The 26,281-nt window shown below is 39.2% G+C and overlaps 1 pseudogene; it reads right to left on the reverse strand.

The window, feature by feature from the left end:
• Positions 1-1,705: 1,705 nt before the first annotated feature.
• LOC119520348 lies at positions 1,706-2,627 on the reverse strand (annotated as a pseudogene).
• Between the last annotated feature and the right edge of the window lie 23,654 nt (positions 2,628-26,281).

The following is a 26,281-nucleotide window of genomic DNA, read 5'->3' on the forward strand; positions in this document are numbered from 1 at the left end:
CTGTGTCCTGGAGTGGACTCCCTGACAAACTGTGCAGGGCACACCACCCACCCACAGGGATAGAAGTCCCCAGCACAATGGTAAATTGGTGGATTGATTGGATTTCCACATAGTTTGGACCCCCACTCAGAATATAGATGAAGTTGGGGAGAAATGGCTTAAGGGAAAAAATAGGTCTGACAACTAAAAATCAGACAAATGTCTGATTTAAGAACAGCCTTCATGGTAGTAACATTGAATGTGAATAGATTAAACTCCCCAGTTAAAATATATAGATTGGCAGAATGGATTAAAAAATATGAACCATCAATATGCTGTTAACAAGAGACACACCTTAGACCCAGTGACACAAAGAGATTGAAACAGAAATGATGAAAAAATTTCCATGAAAGCTACAGCCAAAAGAAAGCAGGGGTAGCAATACTAATTTCAGATGAAAGAGACTTTAAATGCAAGGATGTCGTAAGTGACAAACAAGAACACCATATATCATTAAAAAGGAAAGTTCACCAAGAAGAATTAAAAATCATAAACGTTTATGCACCCAAGCAAGTGCCTCAAAGTACATAAGACTAACATTGGCAAAACTGAAGGAAACAATAGATTTTTCCACAATAATCATGGAAGACTTCAATAAACCACTCTCTCCCATAAGTAGAACAACTAGACAGAGGGCCAATAAGGAAATTGAGAATGTAAACAATGTGATAAATGAATTAGACTTAACAGACATATATACATTATTACATACCAAATTACCAGGATATGCATACTTCCTTAGTGCTTGGTTTCCCAAGCAAAGAGATGCTTCTGGGGTCAGCTGATGAATGAAGCATTAGCCTTATTCTCCCTCACAAAGAACAGAGTATATCTATGTAAAATTCTGATATTGTTTCCTACTATCTGGCATTAATAGTCGAAAAGACATGCTGGCAATGGGAAAAATACACATGTGACATTTTAGGATATGTAAATGAGGACTATTATCACAGGAAGCGCCAAGAGAAATTTCCTGAAAATGTTCCTGCCTATGAAAATAATTTTAAAAGAGCAAATTTACATTGCTGGAAGATCACAGAGAGTAGTGACCCCATAAGCCACTGAAGAATCTGGGGATGTATTGTCTGTTATATCCTTACCTTACTTATGCTTGGTCTGTGCAGAGAAATGTCATATATCATATAGAGAATGTTGATTACTGAAACATAATCAGATGGTAAATACAGTTCATGATGTGATTGCTTTCTGGGGCTCATTAACAGAAACCCCATCAATGAGGACTCACTGTTTGATAAGGTTAATGATTTTCACCAAAAACATAACACAAGAGCAGTTGATTTCATGTATCAGGGATTGCAAACACACCTTCATCCCTCCAGCACTTCATGTAATATTGTATATACCCTCTTACCTGCATTAAGTATTTTACTACTCAAAATTCAGACAGCAGATTGCCATTAACACTGAAACAATGGAATACAATGAAAGAAGTCAAATTATTTTTTAGAAAATAAATAGAATAAGTGGGTGATTTTGATATATAAAATTTAAAGAGATAGGATTATAGAAATTAGGCAAATAGCAGATTATCTTTTTATACACCATAAGAATATCTAGATTTCGATCACACAGTATTTAACCTATGTTAATCATGAGCAAATATCTAAACTTGAAACAAAGGATACATTTATAGACAGAATATCTCTCAGCTGAAGAGTTTTTTTAAGGCATGCTTTAGGCCCTTGTTTCTAAGACTATAGATAAAGGGGTTCAGCATGGGAGTGACCACCGTGTACATCACTGAGGCTATTGCTCTTGCCCTTGAGTTTTGAGTAGCAGCAGAACTAAGATACACTCCAAGACCTGTACCATAAAACAGGGACACTACAGAGAGGTGAGACCCACAAGTGGAAAATGCTTTAGACTTGCCTCCAGCTGAGGAAATTCTCAAAACAGAGGATACGATCTTACAGTAAGAGAAAAGGATCCCAGTGAGTGGAATAATACCCACAAGTCCAGCTGCAAAATACATCAGTAGGTCATTGAGGAAGGTGTCAGAACAAGCAAGGTGGATGACCTGATTAAGTTCACAGAAAAAGTGAGGGAATTTCTAAGTTGGTAGGAAAAGACAATCGCAAAAGCATTAAGCCATGTAAAAGAGCATCCAGAACACTCAATACCCAGGATGCCAGCAGCAGGAGGGCACAGAGTCGGGGATTCATGATGACCATGTAATGAAGGGGGAGGCAGATGGCCACGAAGCGGTCATAGGCCATCACAGCCAGGAGGAAGTTGTCTAATGCTGCAAAAATCATGGAAAAATACATCTGGTTGAGGCAGTTTACATATGTTATCATTTTGCTCCCTGTATGGATATTCACTAGCGTCTTTGGGACAGTGGTGGAGGTGAAACAGATATCATTTAAAGACAGGTTAGAGAGGAAGAAGTACATGGGTGTGTGCACGTGTGAGTCAGAGATGATGGCCAGGATGATGAGCAGGTTCCCAATGAAAGTGACCAGGTACATCATCAGGAACAGCCCAAAGAGGAGGGGCTGCATTTCTGCATCCTCTGAGAGTCCAAGGAGGATAAACTCTGAAATACGTGTTTTGTTTTCTGATTCCATGTAGCCAATGAAACTGCTGAAAAAAAAAGCCCAGAGCAATGCATATTTAGCCATGATCAGTGACCAGTCAATTAACACAAATGCTGTCATTTGTATGGTAAGCACATTAAATTAATTATTACTTATTATATACCTACAGATCTAGGGCATTCTATCTGCATGCATCAAGGGAAACAAATTCAGCTGCTACTCCAATATGCTGTTACTGAATAGCCATTCTTCCCCCAAAATGAAGATATTTTCCCAAGGTAATGATTTCAGCTACAAATGCTCTTAGATTTTACTTATATCAACAATAATTTTGAGCAGTCTTTTTGTACTATGTGATGAAGAAGTTAATATAATGGATATTGGTATGGTAGCACAATATTTTGAATGTTATTAATATTACCAAATTGCACACCTGAAAATTGTTTGAGAAATTTGAGTTGCATTTAGGTTACTATGATAAAAATTTAAATTAATTAAATAAATAAATATAAATTAAATTTTTCCTTCTTCATTGATAGGAAGACTCTATATTGCTAAGATGCCATTTCTTCCCAACCTGACATACACATTAATCAAATCCCATTAAAATGCCAGCAAGTAATGTTGTGAATATTGACAATTAATACAAAATTTCTATAGAAAGACAAAGGGTGTAGAGAGCCTAAACTATACAGAGGAAGTAAGAAGTTGCAGGACCCATACTACCTCATTTCAAGTCTAACTATAAAGACACAAGAATCAAACAGTGCTGTGTTTGTGAAATAGACACAAAGACTAATGTTAAGAGAACTCAGAAATAGACCCACACAAATGCAGTCAAGTGATTTTTGACAAAGGAGCAAGAGCAATTCAGTGGAGAAAGTAAGGTCCTTTCAACAAATGCTGGTAGAGGAACAACATGCACATGCAAAACACAAAAGGAGCTTACACACAGATGGCAATCATTTTGCAAAAACTATACTCAAAATGAATTCATTTTTCTTGCAATGGGTTTGCAGCCAGAACACAGGTGTCATGAAAACCATTGCTGTATCTTAAGCCAAAATGAGAATGTAAAAGACTCATATCAACATTGTCATTATTCAACATGTGGATTCAGGCAAATCCACCACTACTGGTCAGCTCATCTACAAAAGTGGTAGAAACAAAAAAAGAACCATTGAAAAATTAGAGGAGGCTACTGAGGTGTGAAAGGGATCCTTCAAGGATGCCTGGGTCTTGGATAAACTGAGAGCTGAACATGAGCCTGGTGTCAGCACTGATATCTCCCTGTGGAAATTTGAGACCAGAAAGTACTATGTGACCATCATTGATGCCCAAGGAGGCAGAGACTTGATTAAAAACAGAATGACAGGCACATCTCAGGCTGACTGCTTTCCTGATGGTTGCTGCTGCTGGTGAATTTCAAGCTGGAATCTTCAAGAATGGACAGTCCCATGAGCATGCCCTTCTGGCTTACACACTGGGTGTGAGACAACTAATTGTGGCTATTAACAAAATTGATACCACCGAGTCACTCTACAGCCAGAAGCGATATGGGGAGATCATTAAGGGAGTCACCACCTACATTAAGAAAATTGGCTATAATTTGTGCAAATTTCTGGTTGGAATGGAGCCAAGTGCTAACATGCCTTGGTTCAAGGGATGGAAAGTCATGCATAAGGATGGCCATGCCAGTGGAACCACACTGCTTGAAGCTCTAGGTTGCATCCTGCCACCCACTCATCCAACTGAGAAACCCTTGCATCTGCCTCTTCAGGATGTCTACAAAATTGATGGTATAGGTACTATCCCTGTGGGCCCAGTGGAGACTGATGTTCTCAAACCAGGCATGGTGGTCACCTTACTCCAGTCAATGTTACAACTGAAGTAACATCTGTAGAAGTACACTATGAAGCTTTGAGTTAAGCTCTTCCTGGGGCAATGTGGACTTCAATGTCAAGAACGTGTCTGTAAAAGATGTTCTTTGTGGCAATGTGACTGGTGATGGCAAAAATGACTCATCAATGGAACCAGCTGGCTTCACTGCTCAGGTGATTGTCCTGAGCCTTCAAGGCCAAATCAGTGTTGGCCACACACCTGAGCTGGATTGTCACACAGATCACACTCCTTGCAAGTCTGCTGGGATAAAGGAGAAGATTGAACTCCGTTGGAAGAATCTGGATGATGGCCCCACATTTCTGAAATCTGGTGATGCTCCATCATTGATATGGTTCCTGGGAGGCCCATGTGTGTTGAGAGCTTCTCTGACAATCCTCCTCTGGGTCATTCTGCCATTCATGACATGAGACAGTTGCTGTGGGTGTCATCATGGAGGTGGACAAGGAGGCTGCAGGGCATGGCCAGGTCATCAAGTCTGCCCAGAAAGCTCAGGAGGATAAATTTATATTATCCATAAAGCTGCTGCCCAGTCTTCATCAGTGGTGGAAAACAGTCTCAGAACAGTAAACTTTATTGACACATAAGTTTAATTGTGAAAGACTGGTTAATGATAACAATGCATCATAAAACTTCAGAAGGAAAGGAATGTTTTGTGGACCATTTGCTTATGTGTGGCAGTTTCAAGTTACAAAGTTTTAAAGTCAGTACTTTTTAAGATTCAATTTTATTGAGATATATTCACACACCATACAATCATCCATGGTGCACAACCTACCACTCACAGCACCATCACATAGCTGTGCATTCATCACCACAATCTATCCCTGAACACTTTAATTATATGAGAAAGAATCAGAATAAGAATAAAAAATAAAAACAAAAAAGAACACACAAATCATCCCCCCCATCCCACCCTATTCTCCATCTAGCCTCTGTCCCTGTTTATCTACTCTTCCATGCACACAGTGGACAAAGGGAGTGCAATCCCCAAGGTTTTCACAGTCACACTGTAACCCCTTGTAATCTACATTGTTATATAATCATCTTCAAGAGTCAAGGCTAGTGGGTTGGAGTTTGGTAGTTTCAGATATTTACTTCTAGCTATTCCAAAAAAAAACAGTACTTTTTAAATGGAAACAATGACCAAAAAATCTGTCACAGTATTTTAAGATGCATTAAAACAAAGTTTAATGAGAGAAAATATGAATTTCCTCAAAACTAAAATGCAAACTATAAAACTTACAGAATAAATTACAGAAGAAAATCTAGGAACCCATGGTTTGGTGATGAGATTTTAAACATAGCATCCAAAGCAAGACACATGATGGAAGAAATTTATCAGTTGGACTTTTAAGAAATATAAATCCTCAGCCCTGTGAAAAACTTTCATAAGAGAATGAAAAGAAAATCCACAGATTTGAAGAAAATATTTGCTAGCCATGTATCAGATAAATGATTTGTACCCAAATATACAAAGTCTTCATAAACCCTGATTTAAAAAGGGGCAAAAGATCTGATCAGAAACCTAACTGAAGAAGCTATACAGTTGGCAATTAAGCATGCAAAATATACTCAACACCATTTGTCATTAGGGTATTGCAATATTAAACCACAATGATATAGCATCACACACCTCTTAGAATACGTAAAACCTAAACACTGACAATACCAATACATGGTGAGTGTGGGGTGCAATACAGACTCTCATTCATTGCCAGTGACAATAAAAAATGGTGCAACAAGAGGACAATTTGGCAGTTTCTTTTAAACTAAACATAGTCTCACCACAAGATCCAGCATTCAGTTCTTAGGTATGCAGCTGTTTGAAAAGTTAAGTCCACACAAAACCCACAAATGAAGATTAGAGAGCTTTACTTATAATCTCCAAATTCTCAAAGCAGCCAAGATGCCCTTCAGTGGTTGACCAGGTAAATACAATCTGCTATATTTATACAATGGGATATTATTCAGTGATAAAAAGAAATAATCCAGCCAGCCACAAAGGTCAAGGTTAAATCTTAAATGATGGTGACTAACTGAAATCAGTCTAAGCATGCTGGATGAGTAAAAGTTCAGTTACATGACCTGATAGATCAGGCTAACAATAGAGACAACTGAATGATCACTGGTTACCAGGGGATTGTGGAGAGGGGAGGGGGTTATACAGGCAAAACACAGAGAATCCACTTCACCAGGATTTCAGTGCCACCTCAGGATATTGCAGTGAGTCATTTCTATGTCTCTTGCCCTATTTATATGTAATCTCACTGAAATAAAGAATAATGTCTTACTGATTTCTTTATTCCAAAAATAATATTTAGTGCCCACCCTGAAGGCTTAAAGAGCTTCATTGTATCCACAATCAAGCTTTTTAGCTAGATAGGACTGTGTGTGAATAAACTTTCTTTATGTGTTTTCCTTTTGATGTCCCTAAATTTACAACCAAAAAAAGGGGTTCCTGGACTCATAATGCACTCCCCCCACTATGGTGAAGATTCTGTGACTCACCCAGAATTTTTGAAAGGAGGGTCTGGGGTCACCAAAGCAGATTCTTCCTTGAATGAAGGATGAAGTTAGAAGCTCTGCTCCCATAAAGGGCAGGGAGATGGGAGCACTCATGAGGTCTCTAGAAGACACAATTGTGTCTCCTCCTCATCAGAGATTGGTAAAGTAGACTTAGAATAGTGTAGGTGAAGCATTTAGTTTCCATGCCTTTAGGGATTTCATTCCCCTGGGCCAAATAAATGATGTATTCTTTTGCATATCTACTCCTGGACATATTTAGTTCTCTGGAGATAAGAAAGAAAACACAAAGCAAACTTGTGCCAATTTTGATGCTTTGGAGAGAGCTTTGAAGATTCATGTTTGTCTCTTGCCCCAATGGACTCCTTCCTTCCAGCAGGAGGTCACCCCTCTTTAGGTGTGGGCTCTAGGATTGCAATATCTCCCATAAGGGTTTCCATATCCCTGATTCTAGAGAGAGATCCTGGGGTGCACTAAAACATCTGTCTCTGATCTGACTCCTTCTGTGTTGTATCTCATTCATGGGGATGCCCTCTCTCCAAGGTATTTCCTTTTGTTCCACTACTGTGCTTTTTTCCCCCATAATTAGCAATAACTGTTCAACTCCCTCCAACATTTGTTTTATCAGTCATTCAACAAATATTTATTCAGCAATACTGTATGTTGAGCATTAAACTATGGTCTGAGAATTGATAAAGAGAAAGATATTTTACTTTCACTCAAACAGTCTAAACAGGCTGAGAGACATGTAAATAAATAAATTCATTACCCTAAGGTGGTCCTGCATCCTGGTCAAGTGCAATTTCTTAGTAATGAGAATGGTCTCCATTTCTGCTAAAAAGCTCTTGGTACCCTGATAGGGGTTACATCCAAATGATAGATCACTTTGGTTTTATTGGAAGATTAGAAATATTAATCCTTATCTAAGAAAACAGACATCTTGCTACTTACTTAGTTCTCTGATTTCCTTCAGCTGTGTTTTGCAGTTTTATGTGTAAAAGTCCTTCTTGACTTTAGTTAAAATTATCCCTTGGTATTTTCTTCTTTATATGATATGGTAAATGGAATATTTTTAAACTTCCAGTGAGTGATGTACATTGCTGGCATATAAAGGATAACCTGACCAAAAGGAGGATGTGAAAGGAAATGAAATAAGCTTCAGTGGCAGAGAGATTCCAAAAGGAGCCGAGAGGTCACTCTGGTGGGCACTCTTATGCACAATATAGACAACCCTTGTTAGGTTCTGATGAATTGGGGTAGCTGGTGGTAGATACCTGAAACTATCAAACTGCAACCCAGAACCCATGAATCTTGAAGATGATTGTATAAAAATGTAGCTTATGAGGGGTGACAATGTGATTGGGAAAGCCATAAGGACCACACTCCCCTTTGTCTAGCTTATGGATGGATGAGTAGAAAAAATGGGGGAGGAAAAAAAACAAACAAAGGCACCCAGTGTTCTTTTTTACTTTAATTGCCCTTTTTCACTTTAATTATTATTCTTGTTATTTTTGCGTGTGTGCTAATGAATATGTCAGGGATTGATTTGGGGGATAAATGCACAACTATGTAATGGCACTGTGAACAACTGAATGTAGATTCGTTTTGTATGAGTGCATGGTAACATAAACCTTGTGCTTACACTTGGCTGAATTCATTCATGAGCTCTAGAAGTTTTCTTGTGGATTCCTAAGTATTTTCTATATAAATAATTATGTCATCATGAATACAGACAGTTTTATTCTGTCATTACCAATTTTGATGCTGTTTATTTTGTTTCATTGCCTAGTTTCTTGGGAAAGGAATTCTAGTGCAGTATTGAAAGCAGTAGTGAAAGCAGGCATCCTTGCTTTGTTACTGTCCTCAAGGGGAAGGACTTCACTCTTTCACCATTGAGTATAAGACTAGCTGTATTTATATGTATGTGCCCTTTATAATTTTGAAGAAATCAGTTTCTATTCTTTTAATTCTGGTGTTTTTATCATGAAAGGGCATTGGATTCTGTCAAATGGATTTTCTACATCAATTAGGATTATGCGATTCCCACCACCCCCCATTCTGTGAATGTGGTGTTTTACCCTGACTGATTTTCTTATGTTGAACATCCTTGCATTTGTGAGATAATTCGCACTTGATCATGGTGAATTATTCTTTTAATATTCTGTTGGATTGGATTTGCTAGTATTTTTTGAAGATTATGCATCTATATTCATAAGGGAAATTGCTCCTTTGTTTTCTCTTCTTTTGATGTCTTTATGTAGCTTTGGTATCACAATAATCTTACCTGCATAGAATGAGTTTGGAAGAGTTCCCTGCTATTAAATTTGGAAGAATTTGAGAAATATTGGAATCAATTCTTTGAATATTTGATAGAATTCACCATTGAATCTTTCTTGTTTTGGACTTCTCTTTATTGGGAATCTTTGATAAGTGATCAATCTCTTTTCTTCTTAAATACCTGTTGAGATTTTCTATTTGTTCTAATGTCAGTTTAGGTAAGTTGTGTCTTTCTAGGGATTTCTATTTCCTCTGGATTTTCTAGAGTGTTGGCATATACTTGTTCATAGCATTCACTAAAAATCCTTTTTATTTCTTCAGTATCAGTAGCAATATCCCTAATTTCATTTTGATTTTAGTAGTTCGCATCCTCTTTTTTTTTTTTTTTTAACTTTTTCTCTAGCTAAATGCTTGCAATTCTATTGATCTTTTCCAAGATCTACTTTTAGTACCATTGGTTCTCTAAATTGTTTTTCTATTCTCTATTTCATTTATCCCCATTCTGACCTTTAGTGTTTCCTTCCTTCTAATAATTTTACATTCTGCTTGCTCTCTTTCTTTCCTGGTTTCACTAGATGTGAAGTTAAGTTGTTGATTTTTGATATCTCTTCTTATCTAATATAGGCATTCTTAGCTATAAATTTCTCTTGAGCACTGCCTTTACTTCAGCCCATAAGTTTTGGTATGCAGTGTTTTCATTTTCATTTGTCTCAAGATATTTCCTAATATCCACTGAATTTATTTTTTGACCTTTTGATTCTTTAAGACTGTATTGTTAAATTCCACATATTTGTGTATTTTCCATTTCATTCTCTTATTGATTTCTAGTGTCACTCCATTGTGTTCAGAGGAGATGGTTTGCAGAATTTCAATCTTTTTTAATTTATTGAGACTTGTGTTGTTAACTAATATGTGGCCTATCCTGGAGAGTGATCAATGTACACTTGAGAAAAATATGTACTCTGTCTTTGTTCTGTGGAGTGTCTTGCATATTTCTGTTGGGTCTAGTTCATTTATAGTTTTGCCTTAATCTTCTGTTTCCTATTGCTCTTCTCTCTAGATGTTCCACCCATATATAAAAGTAGTGTGTTTGAATCTCCAAGCATCTCTTTCTCCTTTAAATTTTGTCAATGTATTTTAGGACTCTGTTATTAGATTCATGTATATTAATAATAGTTAAATCCTCTTTGCATATTGACCAAGTCATCAAAAGTGTCCTTCACTATCCCTGTCAATGTATTTTCACTTAAATTCTATTTAATCTGATATTAGTATAGCCACCCAGCTGTCTTTTTGTTCCTATTTGTTGGAATATTTTATGCATCTTTCATGTTCAGTCTGTTTGAACCTTGTGTTGTAGGATTTATCTGCATTATTTTTTGCCTCTTGTTGAGAATATATAGCATTAGATCATGCTTTTTTATCCCTTCTGCAAATCAGTGACTTCTGACTGGAAAGGTCAAGTCATTTACAGACAAAGTTACTTGTAAGGCAAGAAATATTTTAGACATTTTGTCACTGGTTTCTTGTACATCATATGGCTTTTTCACCCTCATTTCTTCCAATGCTGTTTTCATTTATGTATGGACAATTTATTGCAGTGATGAAAATTGATCCTCTTTTCATTTCCTTTTCTGCATATATTTTAGATATATTCTTTGTTGTAACCAAGGGGTTAATATTTAATATCCAAAATCTATAACACATAAGTCTGATAAAATAACTTATCTTCAACAGCATATAAAGTCTCTTCTCCTATATCCCTCCACCTCCACCCTTAAAGTTTTCCTGTTAATTAACTCTTGATATATGTCATGCATAATTACATAGAAATATGGTGATGTCTTATACATATGTATTTTTGATATTGTATGAAATGAAACGTATATTACCTACTGAGAATACAATAATCCTGGAATTTGTATTTACCCATGTAAATTTTTTCACATGGCTCCAAGTTACCATCTAGTGTCCTTTATTTTGACCTGAAATGTTCACTCTAGCCTTTTGGTAGGGCAGGTCTAATGTGGATGAACAACCTCAGCTCTTGTTTATCTGGGGAAGACTTAAACTCACCATGTAACACTAGGGACAAAACAATCTTGTATCTAAGTACCCATTTTTGTTTAGTGTACCACTTATCATTGATCTTTAAAATGATAAAGATACAAGAATCATTTACCAGAGCTTCCAGATTATAAAGGTTTGAGTTTCATATCTATCCTAAACCTACTTCCCTAATGTAGAATACAAAGTTCTAATGTGTTCATAGATACTCTGCAAATGCTAGCTCATTATCAGTGTTAAAGATCTGGAACTTGATCACTGTACTGAAAGTGGTTATGTATGTGAGTAGCCTTTTTTTAGAAAATGTACATGGAAATATTATATGTTCAAGGAGCATAATATATGTAGACTACTATAAAATATTTTAAACATGAATAGGGAGATAGATTGAATAATACGGCAAATTTGGCAAACTTTTATAATTTGCAGATTTGGGTATCTTCAGGAAGGTGTTGGAGTTGCTTGAATGGGTTTAGATCATGTTTGCAACAGCATTTTCAGTTTGAAAGTATTTCAAAACTAAAAATTGAAGGAAAAATAAACTACAGCTGCATTTGGGCTTCCCTAATATAGTTCCCTATTATGTTTTATTTTCAGGCTGAATTACTTTCTTATTTTCAGAAGAGATCAGGGTCTATTGAAGGATTATATTTTGATTGTTTTTCCAGAATTTTATTTATCAGAAAATAGTGGTATGCCTTCCATGGGGGCAGTTCTACAAGGTTATCAACTTGTCAATTTGTAGTTAACTGATTCTCCCAGGATATGTTTCCATGTGGTGCTCAGTCTTGGTTTCTGCTGTTGGTAGCTGGGGAAATCATCAGTGACAACAACCAAGCATGTCTCAGTGAGTGTAAGTCCATGTTTCTCAGCACATAAGTAACTTCTATCCCTTCCACTGAGGCCAATGTGTTCATGAGTGCATGGGGCAAGGACAGACATAGCTGGGATCAAGTCTGACTGCCATCCAAAGAATGGCTCAACTTGCCCACTGATTGCTACAATTGCCTCAGCTGAAGTTGCTCTGGTGGGGGTTCACATAGGATACAAATATCTTTATCTTCAGCACTCACTCAGAGATGTATAATAATTCATTTTATAAAATCAGCCTTTCCCTGGCACTTGGCTTACAGCTATTTACCTAAATATCAGCTTACCTCTCTATCTAATATGAAAGGCCAACAGAAGCAGTTGATTGTGCATGAAATAACAACTAATGTGGACACTTTAGTATAATATACGTGTCTCAGAGTGTCGTGAACACATTCCACATAAATTCAGGGTTTTACCACCATTGCAAAATGTTTGCCAGCCCAGTGGTCTGGGGCATGCTGAGAGAGCCCTTTCAATAGGGAGGACAACTTGCTGCATTTGGATCCTCTTAACCTGAAGACAGGAACAATATCTGTTGGGCTTTCTTGTATTTTGAAGGCAACTAATATCTCATTTGTACATACAGATCTACATATCATATCTAATTGTTGTCAAAGTATCTGTGACAGAGAGGGATGTTGTATGGTGCTTTTGGCAGACTCATATTAGTGAATCACAAAACGCAACTTGAGGATGTTTGAGCAAGTTTCTGAATACATTTTGAGGATAACTCTTCTACATTTTGGAAACATCTTATGGCTTGCTCCTGGACCATAGTAAGGAAAACAAATGCTTAACTTTGTGACATCAGTATACCATGCCACAAAAGAGGCTGAAAGGCTGGACTTCCCAGAAAGATGGTGGTTTAGAAGAGACAGAAAAATTCTCCTCAATGAAAAACACTAGATAGAGGACTGAAAGCACTCCAGAACAGCACTTCCAGGGTTCACCTGGCTGGGCAGAGACTTCTACATCAAATGGTGAGGACCTAGCTGAAGAGCTTGAGAGACTGCATTTAAGATCAGTGAGTGTTCAGACTGGAAAGCCACTGGAGAACAGGCAGTTGGAGCCAGCTGATGAGCCCAGACAGTAGTGAGTGCAGACGGAAGCAGACTTCCATGCCCTGTCCACCCTCATCACCACTTGGCTGGGTTGATAACTCCTTGAGACCAATGGTCAAGAGCCCCTATGCCAAGGACTGGTGTTTGGAGCAGGCAGACAAGCATGGAAGGAGACAGCTTTCCATGACCCATGCAGCCATCTCAGCAGTTGGCTGGGGAGATAACCCTTTACAGCCCCCATGGCTTCCAAGCTGGAAACTGGCTGCCGAGCATGGACTGAGGGGCTTTCTAAGCCCCATCCCTGCAGTTGACTGGGGAGATGATCCTTCACAGCCCCATGGCCAAGAGAAGCTCCCTTGAGGGAATTTGGGAGTTGGTGGACTTGTGACAGTATCCACTCTTCCTCCAGAAGCCTGCAGTGTGCACAGCCTAGAGGCAAGTGTGCCACATGGAAGTGCCAGGAGCCCCCCCCCCCACAAATACCAGGGAACCATGAGTGGATGGCAGACAGGGACTTTGGGCCCCTTTGAGCTGGAAGGTGAGTGTGCTGCTTTGCAGCCCCAGAAAACTCCACTTGCAGCTCCAGGAATGCCTGGGTCCACTGTGTCCTGAGTGGACTCCCTGACAAACTGCAGAGCACACCAGCTACCCATAGGGTTGGCAGCCCCCACTACACATGGAGAATTGGTGGACTGATTGGATTTCCACATGGTTTGTACTCCCACTCAGTACATAGATGAAGTTGGGGAGAAATGGCTCAAGGGAAAAACTAGGTTTGACAACTAAAAACCAAAGGACAAATGGCTGATTCAAGGACTGCCTTCATGGTAATAACATTGAATGTGAATGGATTAAACTCCCAAGTTAAAAGATATAGATTGGCAGAATGGATTAAAAAATATGAACCATCAATATGCTGTTTACAAGAGACAGACATTAGACCTAGTGACACAAAGGGATTGAAAAAGAAATGATGAGGAAAAAAATTCCATGAAAGCTACAGACAAAAGAAAACAGGGGTAGCAATACTAATTTCAGATGAAAGAGACTTTAAATGCAAGGATATTGTAAGAGACAAAAGGACACCATATACCATTAAAAAGGAAAATTCACCAAGAAAAATTGAGAATCATAAATGTTTATGCACCCAATCAAGTGCCTCAAAGTACATAAGACAAACATTGGCAAAACTGAAGGAAACAATAGATGTTTCCACAGTGATCTTGGAAGACTTCAATAAACCACTCTCTCCTACAGATAGAACAACCAGACAGAGGGCCAATAAGGAAATTGAGAACCTAAACAATGTGGTAAATGAATTAGACTTAACAGACATTTATACAATATTACATACAAAATTACTAGGATATGCATGCTTCTCTAGTGCTCATGGAACTTCTCCAGGGTAGAGCATATGCTGGGGCATGAAACAATCCTCAAGAAATTTAAAAAGTTTGAAATTACTCAAAGCACACTCTCTTACCACAATGGAATGCAACTAGAAGTCAATAACCAACAAAGATCTAGAACATTCACAAATATCAGGAGGAGAAACAACATACTCTTAAACAATCAGTGGGTCAAAGAAGAAATTGCAGAAGAAATTGCTAAATATCTATAGATGAATGAAAACAAGAAAACAACATAAAACTTATGGGGAGGCTGGGCAAGATGGTGGCATAGGGAGGTGTGGAATTTAGTTGGACTCAGGAACAACTAGCATATAGCCAGGAAGAACTAGTGAGCACTCGGAAAAAACTGTTGGAATTCTGATACTGGGCAAACATCATACACCAGACCAGAATGGGTGGAATGGCTGAGAATGAAGCATAAGAACTGTAACTAAAGCTCCCCAAACTGCGGAGCTGGTGCCCCTCCTCTACTGACATGGCAGGCTGAGTTAGAAGACTTCCCTGTGGGGAAAAGAAGCAGTCTACTAGGAGAAAGGGAAGATAGCTCAATCAAGCACCAACTGTGATTTTTAATTAATGAATTTGGACTACTGAATATATGCTATGAGCCCAGATAAACCCAGAGCAAACAGAAAAGGATGCTGGAGGTTCCTCCAGACAGACAGGAGGTGGGGATGATGGGAAAAAATTCATAAATAAATAAAAACAGAGGCTTTTCAAATTGGCTGAGCTCAGAATACTGGAAAAGGGCTCTGTCCCAAGAAAATGGGCACATAGAACTGGGCACCTACTCCAGTTCTTGACTGGTAACTCGGAAGCTGGGGATTGGCTCTGAAAAGGGGATTTCTTTCTTTTCTCCTTTTTCCTCTCAGTCTAAGTATCTCAATAGAGAAATCCTCAGGCATTTTCAATTGTCAGAGCTGACCCTGGCAAATGTGGAGTTAAGATAATTAGAGAGTTAAAGGAAGAAATCAAGTGTAGGAGATAAATCCCTAAAGGGCTTATCTTCCCTAAGAAAAGGGGGAGGCAGGGCCCAATTTAATTGGCTGCCTCCCTCAGTGAACTCAGACACCAGGGCCTGGGGAAACAAAAAACAGAAACAGTTTAAGTTTGGCCTCTGACACTCTCAGCCTCTGGCAGGGACAGGCACTACTGAGAATTAAAGGCACTGCACGTCTTTACACTGGCGGCAGCTGTGGGCTGACAAGTGCCACCCGCTGGGCAGGATAGGAAAAGGACAGAGTCTGAGGCCTCAAAGGAAAATCTGACAACTTTCTGGGTCTCATCCTCAGGGAAACCTGATACTGATTATGGCCTCTTCCTGAGACCTTGGCTTGTCTGGTCTGGGAAAATCTGATTGGGGTAATCAAAGAAACCAGATGCCTAGACAAGAAAAAATTACTAACCACACTAGAAAAAATGAAGACATGGCCCAGTCAAAGGAACAAATTTACACATCAAATGTGATACAGGAGTTGAAACAACTAATTAAATATCTTTAAACAAATACGCTAAATGAATTCAAAAATGAAATCAATGAATTGAGGGAAGATATGGCAAAAGAGATGAAGGATATAAAGAAGATATGGGAGAAAGCCAGGAACTGCATGGACTGGACACCACAGAGCAATCTGACTTTGGGCATACTTCATACAACACTCGTGAAAACGTGGAACTGCTGAGATCAGCGAAATCTGTAAGTTTTTGTGGCCAGGGGACCCGTGCCCCTCCCTGCCAGGCTCAGTCCCGTGGGAAGAGGGGCTGTCAGCTCTGGGAAGGAGAAGGGAGAACTGCAGTGGCAGCTCTTATTGGAAACTCATTCTACTGATCCAAACTCCAACCACAGATAGAATGAGACCAGACACCAGAGAATCTGAGAGCAGCCGGCCCAGCAGAGAGGAGACAGGCATAGAAAAAAACAACAACACGAAAACTCCAAAATAAAAGCGGAGGATTTTTGGAGTTCTGGTGAACATAGAAAGGGGAAGGGCAGAGCTCAGGCCCTGAGGCTTATATGCAAATCCCGAAGAAAAGCTGATCTCTCTGCCCTGTGGACCTTTCCTTAATGGCCCTAATTGCTTTGTCTCTTAGCATTTCAATAACCCATTAGATCTGTGAGAAGGGCCCTTTTTTTTTTTTAAATCCTTTTTTCATTTTCTAAAACAATTACTCTAAGAAGCCCAATACAGAAAGCTTCAAAGACTTGCAATTTGGGCAGGTCAAGACAAGAGCAGAACAAAGAGAGCTCTGAGACAAAAGGCAATAATCCAGTGGCTGAGAAAATTCACTAAACACCACAACTTCCCAAGAAAAGGGGGGTGTCTGCTCACAGCCATCATCCTGGTGGACAGGAAACACTCCTGCCCATCACCAGCCCCATAGCCCAGAGCTGCCCCAGACAACCCAGTGTGACAGAAGTGCTTCAAATAACAGGCACACACCACAAAACTGGGTGTGGACATTAGCCTTCCCTGGAACCTCAGCTGATTGTCCCAGAGTTGGGAAGGTGGAGCAGTGTGAATTAACAAAGCCCCATTCAGCCATAATTTGAGCAGACTGGGAGCCTCCCTACACAGCCCACGAGCCCAGAACCACCCTGGGGGGACGGCACTCACCTGTGACATAGCACAGTCATCCCTAAACAGAGGACCAGGGGGTGCACGGCCTGGAAGAGGGACCCACTTGCAAGTCTCAGGAGCCATACTCCAGTATTAAGGACTTGTGGGTCAGTGGCAGAGACAAACTGTGGCAGGACTGAACTGACGGATTAGACTATTGCAGCAGCTTTAAAACTCCAGGATCACCAGGGAGATTTGATTGTTAGAGCCACCCCCTTCTCTGACTGCCCAGAAACACGCCCCATATACAGGGCGGGCAACACCAACTACACACAGAAGCTTGGTACAGGAATTGGACCCCACAAGACTCACTCCCTCACTCACCAAAAAGGCTAGGCAGGGGAGAACTGGCTTGTGGAGAACAGGTGGCTCGTGGACGCCACCTGCTGGCTAGTTAGAGAAAGTGTACTCCACGAAGCTGTAGATCTGATAAATTAGAGATAAGGACTTCAATTGGTCTACAAATCCTAAAAGAACCCTAACAAGTTCAGCAAATGTCAAGAGGCCAAAAACAACAGAAAATTATAAAGCATATGAAAAAAACCAGACGATATGGATAGCCCAAGCCCAAACACCCAAATCAAAAGATCAGAAGACACAGCACCTAGAGCAGCTACTCAAAGAACTAAAGATGAACAATGAGACCATAGTACGGGATACAAAGGATATCAAGAAGACCCTAGAAGAGCATAAAGAAGACATTGCAAGACTAAATAAAAAAATGGAAGATCTTATGGAAATTAAAGAAACTGTTGACCAAAATAAAAAGATTCTGGACACTCATAGTACAAGACTAGAGGAAGTTGAACAACGAATCAGTGACCTGGAAGATGACAGAATGGAAAATGAAAGCATAAAAGAAAGAATGGGGAAAAAAATTGAAAAAATCGAAATGGACCTCAGGGATATGATAGATAATATAAAACATCCAAATGTAAGACTCATTGGTATTCCAGAAGGGGAAGAAAAGGGTAAAGGTCTAGGAAGAGTATTCAAAGAAATTGTTGGGGAAAACTTCCCAAACCTTCTAAACAACATAAATACACAAATCATAAATGCTCAGCAAACTCCAAATAGAATAAATCCAAATAAACCCACACCGAGACATATTCTGATCACACTGTCAAATACGGAAGAGAAGGAGCAAGTTCTCAAAGCAGCAAGAGAAAAGCAATTCACCACATACAAAGGAAACAGCATAAGACTAAGTAGTGACTACTCAGCAGCCACCATGGATGCAAGAATGCAGTGGCATGATATATTTAAAATTCTGAGAGAGAAAAATTTCCTACCAAGAATTCTTTATCTAGCAAAGCTCTCCTTCAAATTTGAGGGAGAGCTTAAATTTTTCACAGACAAACAAATGCTGAGAGAATTTGCTAACAAGAGACCTGCCCTACTGGAGATACTAAAGGGAGCCCTACAGACAGAGAAACAAAGAAAGGACAGAGAGACTTGGAGAAAGGTTCAGTACTAAAGAGATTCGGTATGGGTACAACAAAGGATATTAATAGAGAGAGGGGAAAAATATATATGACAAACATAAACCAAAGGATAAGATGGCTGATTCAAGAAATGCCTTCATGGTTATAAAGTTGAATGTAAATGGATTAAACTCCCCAATTAAAAGATATAGATTCTCAAAATGGATAAAAAAATGAACCATCAATATGTTGCATACAAGAGACTCATCTTAGACACAGGGACACAAAGAAATTCAAAGTGAGAGGATGGAAAAAAATATTTCATGCAAGCTACAGCCAAAAGAAAGCAGGTGTAGCAATATTAATCTCAGATAGAATAGACTTTAAATGCAGGGATGTTTTGAGAGACAAAGAAGGCCACTACATACTAATAAAAGGGGAATTCAACAAGAAGAAATAAAAATCATAAATGTCTATGCACCCAATCAAGGTGCCACAAAATACATGAGAGAAACACTGGCAAAACTAAAGGAAGCAATTGATGTTTCCACAATAATTGTGGGAGACTTCAACACATCACTCTCTCCTATAGATAGATCAACCAGACAGAGGACCAATAAGGAAATTGAAAACCTAAACAATCTGATAAATGAATTAAATTTAACAGACATATACAGCACATTACATCCCAAATCACCAGGATACACATACTTTTCTAGTGCTCACGGAACTTTCTCCAGAATAGATCATATGTTAGAACATAAAACAAGCCTCAATAAATTTAAAAAGATTGATATTATTCAAAGCACATTCTCTGACCACAATGGAATAAAATTAGAAGTCAATTACCATCAGAGACTTAGAAAATTCACAAATACCTGGAGGTTAAATAACACACTCCTAAACAATCAGTGGGTTAAAGAAGAAATAGGGGAGGCGGGGCAAGATGGCAGACTGGTGAGCTGTAAGTTTTAGTTACTCCTCCAGGAAAGTAGGTAAAAAGCCAGGAACTGCGTGGACTGGACACCACAGAGCAATCTGACTTTGGGCATACTTCATACAACACTCATGAAAACGTGGAACTGCTGAGATCAGCGAAATTTGTAAGTTTTTGCGGCCAGGGGACCCGCGCCCCTCCCTGCCAGGCTCAGTCCCGGGGGAGGAGGGGCTGTCAGCTCCGGGAAGGAGAAGGGAGAACTGCAGTGGCTGCTCTTAGCGAAAACTCATTCTACTGATTCAAACTCCAACCATAGATAGACTGAGACCAGACACCAGAGACTCTGAGAGCAGCCAGCCCAGCAGAGAGGAGACAGGCATAGAAAAAAAACAACACGAAAAACTCCAAAACAAAAGCAGAGGATTTTTGGAGTTCTCGTGAACACAGAAAGGGGAAGGGAGGAGCTCAGGCTTTGAGGCGCATATGCAAATCCCGAAGCAAAGCTGATCTCTCTGCCCTGTGCACCTTTCCTTAATGGCCCTGGTTGCTTTGTCTATTAGCATTTCAATAACCCATTAGATCTCTGAGGAGGGCCGTTTTTTTTTTTTTTTTTTTTTTAAATCCTTTTTGCTTTTTCTAAAACAATTACTCTAAGAAGCTCAATACAGAAAGCTTCAAAGAATTGCAATTTGGGCACGTCAAGTCAAGAGCAGAACTAAGAGAGCTCTGAGACAAAAGGCAATAATCCAGTGGCTGAGAAAATTCACTAAACAACACAACTTCCCAAGAAAAGGGGGGTGTCTGCTCACAGCCACCATCCTGGTGGACAGGAAACACTCCTGCTCATCGCCAGCCCCATAGCCCAGAGCTGCCCCAGACAACCCAGTGTGACGGAAGTGCTTCAAATAACAGGCACACACCACAAAACTGGGCGTGGACATTAGCCTTCCCTGCAACCTCAGCTGAATGTCCCAGAGCTGGGAAGGTGGAGCAGTGTGAATTAACAAAGCCCCATTCAGCCATCATTTGAGCAGACTGGGAGCCTCCCTATACAGCCCAGCAGCCCAGAACTGCCCTGGGGGGACGGCACTCACCTGTGACATAGCACAGTCATCCCTCAACAGAGGACCCGGGGTGCACAGCCTGGAAGAGGGGCCCACTTGCAAGTCTCAGGAGCCATACGCCAATACCAAAGACTTGTGGGTCAGTGGCAGAGACAAACTGTGGCAGGACTGAACTGAAGGATTAGACTATTGCAGCAGCTTTAAAACTCTAGGATCATCAGGGAGATTTGATTGTTAGGGCCACCCCCCCTCCCCGACTGCCCAGAAACACGCCCCACATACAGGGCAGGCAACACCAACTACACACGCAAGCTTGGTACACCAATTGGGCCCCACAAGACTCACTCCCCCACTCACTAAAAAGGCTAAGTAGGGGAGATCTGGCTTGTGGAGAACAGCTGGCTCGTGGACGCCACCTGCTGGTTAGTTAGAGAAAGTGTACTCCACGAAGCTGTAGATCTGATAAATTAGAGATAAGGACTTCAATAGGTCTACAAACCCTAAAAGAACCCTATCAAGTTCAGCAAATGCCACGAGGCCAAAAACAACAGAAAATTATAAAGCATATGAAAAAACCAGACGATATGGATAACCCAAGCCCAAGCACCCAAATCAAAAGACCAGAAGAGACACAGCACCTAGAGCAGCTACTCAAAGAACTAAAGATGAACAATGAGACCATAGTACGGGATATGAAGGAAAGCAAGAAGACCCTAGAAGAGCATAAAGAAGACATTGCAAGACTAAATAAAAAAATGGATGATCTTATGGAAATTAAAGAAACTGTTGACCAAATTAAAAAGATTCTGGACACTCATAGTACAAGACTAGAGGAAGTTGAACAACGAATCAGTGACCTGGAAGATGACAGAATGGAAAATGAAAGCATAAAAGAAAGAATGGGGAAAAAAATTGAAAAACTCGAAATGGACCTCAGGGATATGATAGATAATATGAAACGTCCGAATATAAGACTCATTGGTGTCCCAGAAGGGGAAGAAAAGGGTAAAGGTCTAGGAAGAGTATTCAAAGAAATTGTTGGGGAAAACTTCCCAAATCTTCTAAACAACATAAATACACAAATCATAAATGCTCAGCGAACTCCAAATAGAATAAATCCAAAAAAACCCACTCCGAGACATATACTGATCACACTGTCAAACATAGAAGAGAAGGAGCAAGTTCTGAAAGCAGCAAGAGAAAAGCAATTCACCACATACAAAGGAAACAGCATAAGACTAAGTAGTGACTACTCAGCAGCCACCATGGAGGCAAGAAGGCAGTGGCACGATATATTTAAAATTCTGAGTGAGAGGAATTTCCAGCCAAGAATACTTTATCCAGCAAAGCTGTCCTTCAAATTTGAGGGAGAGCTTAAATTTTTCACAGACAAAGATATGCTGAGAGAATTTGCTAACAAGAGACCTGCCCTACTGGAGATACTAAAGGGAGCCCTACAGACAGAGAAACAAAGACAGGACAGAGAGACTTGGAGAAAGGTTCAGTACTAAAGAGATTCGGTATGGGTACAATAAAGGATATTAATAGAGAGAGGGAAAAATATGGCAAACATAATCCAAAGGATAAGATGGCCGATTCAAGAAATGCCTTCACGGTTTTAACGTTGAATGTAAATGGATTAAACTCCCCAATTAAAAGATATAGATTCGCAGAATGGATCAAAAAAAATGAACCATCAATATGTTGCATACAAGAGACTCATCTTAGACACAGGGACACAAAGAAACTGAAAGTGAAAGGATGGAAAAAAATATTTCATGCAAGCTACAGCCAAAAGAAAGCAGGTGTAGCAATATTAATCTCAGATAAAATAGACTTCAAATGCAGGGATGTTTTGAGAGACAAAGAAGGCCACTACATACTAATAAAAGGGGCAATTCAGCAAGAAGAATTAACAATCGTAAATGTCTATGCACCCAATCAAGGTGCCACAAAATACATGAGAGAAACACTGGCAAAACTAAAGGAAGCAATTGATGTTTCCACAATAATTGTGGGAGACTTCAACACATCACTCTCTCCTATAGATAGATCAACCAGACAGAAGACCAATAAGGAAATTGAAAACCTAAACAATCTGATAAATGAATTAGATTTAACAGACATCTACAGGACATTACATCCCAAATCACCAGGATACACATACTTTTCTAGTGCTCACGGAACTTTCTCCAGAATAGATCATATGCTGGGACATAAAACAAGCCTCAATAAATTTAAAAAGTTTGAAATTATTCAAAGCACAATGGAATACAATTAGAAGTCAATAACCATCAGAGACTTAGAAAATTCACAAATACCTGGAGGTTAAACAACACACTCCTAAACAATCAGTGGGTTAAAGAAGAAATAGCAAGAGAAATTGCTAAATATATAGAGACGAATGAAAATGAGAACACAACATACCAAAACCTATGGGATGCAGCAAAAGCAGTGCTAAGGGGGAAATTTATAGCACTAAACGCATATATTAAAAAGGAAGAAAGAGCCAAAATCAAAGAACTAATGGATCAACTGAAGAAGCTAGAAAATGAACAACAAACCAATCCTAAACCAAGTACAAGAAAAGAAATAACAAGGATTAAAGCAGAAATAAATGACATAGAGAACAAAAAAACAATAGAGAGGATAAATATCACCAAAAGTTGGTTCTTTGAGAAGATCAACAAGATTGACAAGCCCCTAGCTAGACTGACAAAATCAAAAAGAGAGAAGACCCATATAAACAAAATAATGAATGAAAAAGGTGACATAACTGCAGATCCTGAAGAAATTAAAAAAATTATAAGAGGATATTATGAATAACTGTATGGCAACAAACTGGATAATGTAGAAGAAATGGACAATTTCCTGGAAACATATGAACAACCTAGACTGACCAGAGAAGAAATAGAAGACCTCAACCAACCCATCAGAAGCAAAGAGATCCAATCAGTCATCAAAAATCTTCCCACAAATAAATGCCCAGGGCCAGATGGCTTCACAGGGGAATTCTACCAAACTTTCCAGAAAGAACTGACACCAATCTTACTCAAACTCTTTCAAAACATTGAAAAAAATGGAACACTACCTAACTCATTTTATGAAGCTAACATCAATCTAATACCAAAACCAGGCAAAGATGCTACAAAAAAGGAAAACTACCGGCCAATCTCCCTAATGAATATAGATGCAAAAATCCTCAACAAAATACTTGCAAATCGAATCCAAAGACACATTAAAAAAATCATACACCATGACCAAGTGGGGTTCATTCCAGGCATGCAAGGATGGTTCAACATAAGAAAAACAATCAATGTATTACAACACATTAAAAACTCGAAAGGGAAAAATCAATTGATCATCTCAATAGATGCTGAAAAAGCATTTGACAAAATCCAACATCCCTTTTTGATAAAAACACTTCAAAAGGTAGGAATTGAAGGAAACTTCCTCAACATGATAAAGAGCATATACGAAAAACCCACAGCCAGCATAGTACTCAATGGTGAGAGACTGAAAGCCTTCCCTCTAAGATCAGGAACAAGACAAGGATGCCCGCTGTCACCACTGTTATTCAACATTGTGCTGGAAGTGGTAGCCAGGGCAATCCGGCAAGACAAAGAAATAAAAGGCATCCAAATTGGAAAAGAAGAAGTAAAACTGTCATTGTTTGCAGATGATATGATCTTATATCTAGAAAACCCTGAGAAATCAACGATACACCTACTAGAGCTAATAAACAAATTTAGCAAAGTAGCGGGATACAAGATTAATGCACATAAGTCAGTAATGTTTCTATATGCTAGAAATGAACAAACTGAAGAGACACTCAAGAAAAAGATACCATTTTCAATAGCAACTAAAAAAATCAAGTACCTGGGAATAAATTTAACCAAAGATGTAAAAGACCTATACAAAGAAAACTACATAACTCTACTAAAAGAAATAGAAGGGGACCTTAAAAGATGGAAAAATATTCCATGTTCATGGATAGGAAGGCTAAATGTCATTAAGATGTCAATTCTACCCAAACTCATCTACAGATTCAATGCAATCCCAATCAAAATTCCAACAACCTACTTTGCAGACTTGGAAAAGCTAGTTATCAAATTTATTTGGAAAGGGAAGATGCCTCGAATTGCTAAAGACACTCTAAAAAAGAAAAACGAAGTAGGAGGACTTACACTCCCTGACTTTGAAGCTTATTATAAAGCCACAGTTGCCAAAACAGCATGGTACTGGCACAAAGATAGACATATAGATCAATGGAATCGAATTGATAATTCGGAGATAGACCCTCAGATCTATGGCCGACTGATCTTTGATAAGGCCCCCAAAGTCACCGAACTGAGCCATAATGGTCTTTTCAACAAATGGGGCTGGGAGAGTTGGATATCCATATCCAAAAGAATGAAAGAGGACCCCTACCTCACCCCCTACACAAAAATTAACTCAAAATGGACCAAATATCTCAATATAAAAGAAAGTACCATTAAACTCCTAGAAGATAATGTAGGAAAACATCTTCAAGACCTTGTATTAGGAGGCCACTTCCTAGACTTTACACCCAAAGCACAAGCAACAAAAGAGAAAATAGATAAATGGGAACTCCTCAAGCTTAGAAGTTTCTGCACCTCAAAGGAATTTCTCAAAAAGGTAAAGAGGCAGCCAACTCAATGGGAAAAACTTTTTGGAAACCATGTATCTGACAAAAGACTGATATCTTGCATATACAAAGAAATCCTACAACTCAATGACAATAGTACAGACAGCCCAATTATAAAATGGGCAAAAGATATGAGAAGACAGTTCTCTGAAGAGGAAATACAAATGGCCAAGAAACACATGAAAAAATGTTCAGCTTCACTAGCTATTAGAGAGATGCAAATTAAGACCACAATGAGATACCATCTAACACCGGTTAGAATGGCTGCCATTAAACAAACAGGAAACTACAAATGCTGGAGGGGATGTGGAGAAATTGGAACTCTTATTCATTGTTGGTGGGACTGTATAATGGTTCAGCCACTCTGGAAGTCAGTCTGGCAGTTTCTTAGAAAACTAGATATAGAGCTACCATTCGATGCAGCGATTGCACTTCTCGGTATATACCCGGAAGATCGTAAAGCAGTGACACGAACAGATATCTGCACGCCAATGTTCATAGCAGCATTATTCACAATTGCCAAGAGATGGAAACAACCCAAATGTCCTTCAACAGATGAGTGGATAAATAAAATGTGGTATATACACACGATGGAATACTACGCGGCAGTAAGAAGGAACGATCTGGTGAAACATATGACAACATGGATGAACCTTGAAGACATAATGCTGAGCGAAATAAGCCAGGCACAAAAAGAGAAATATTATATGCTAACACTAATGTGAACTTTGAAAAATGTAAAACAAATGGTTTATAATGTAGAATGTAGGGGAACTAGCAGTAGAGAGCAATTAAGGAAGGGGGAACAATAATCCAAGAAGAACAGATAAGCTATTTAACGTTCTGGGGATGCCCAG

This window comes from Choloepus didactylus, chromosome 25 (assembly GCF_015220235.1).
Source record: "Choloepus didactylus isolate mChoDid1 chromosome 25, mChoDid1.pri, whole genome shotgun sequence".
NCBI classification, from domain to species: Eukaryota; Metazoa; Chordata; class Mammalia; order Pilosa; family Megalonychidae; genus Choloepus; species Choloepus didactylus.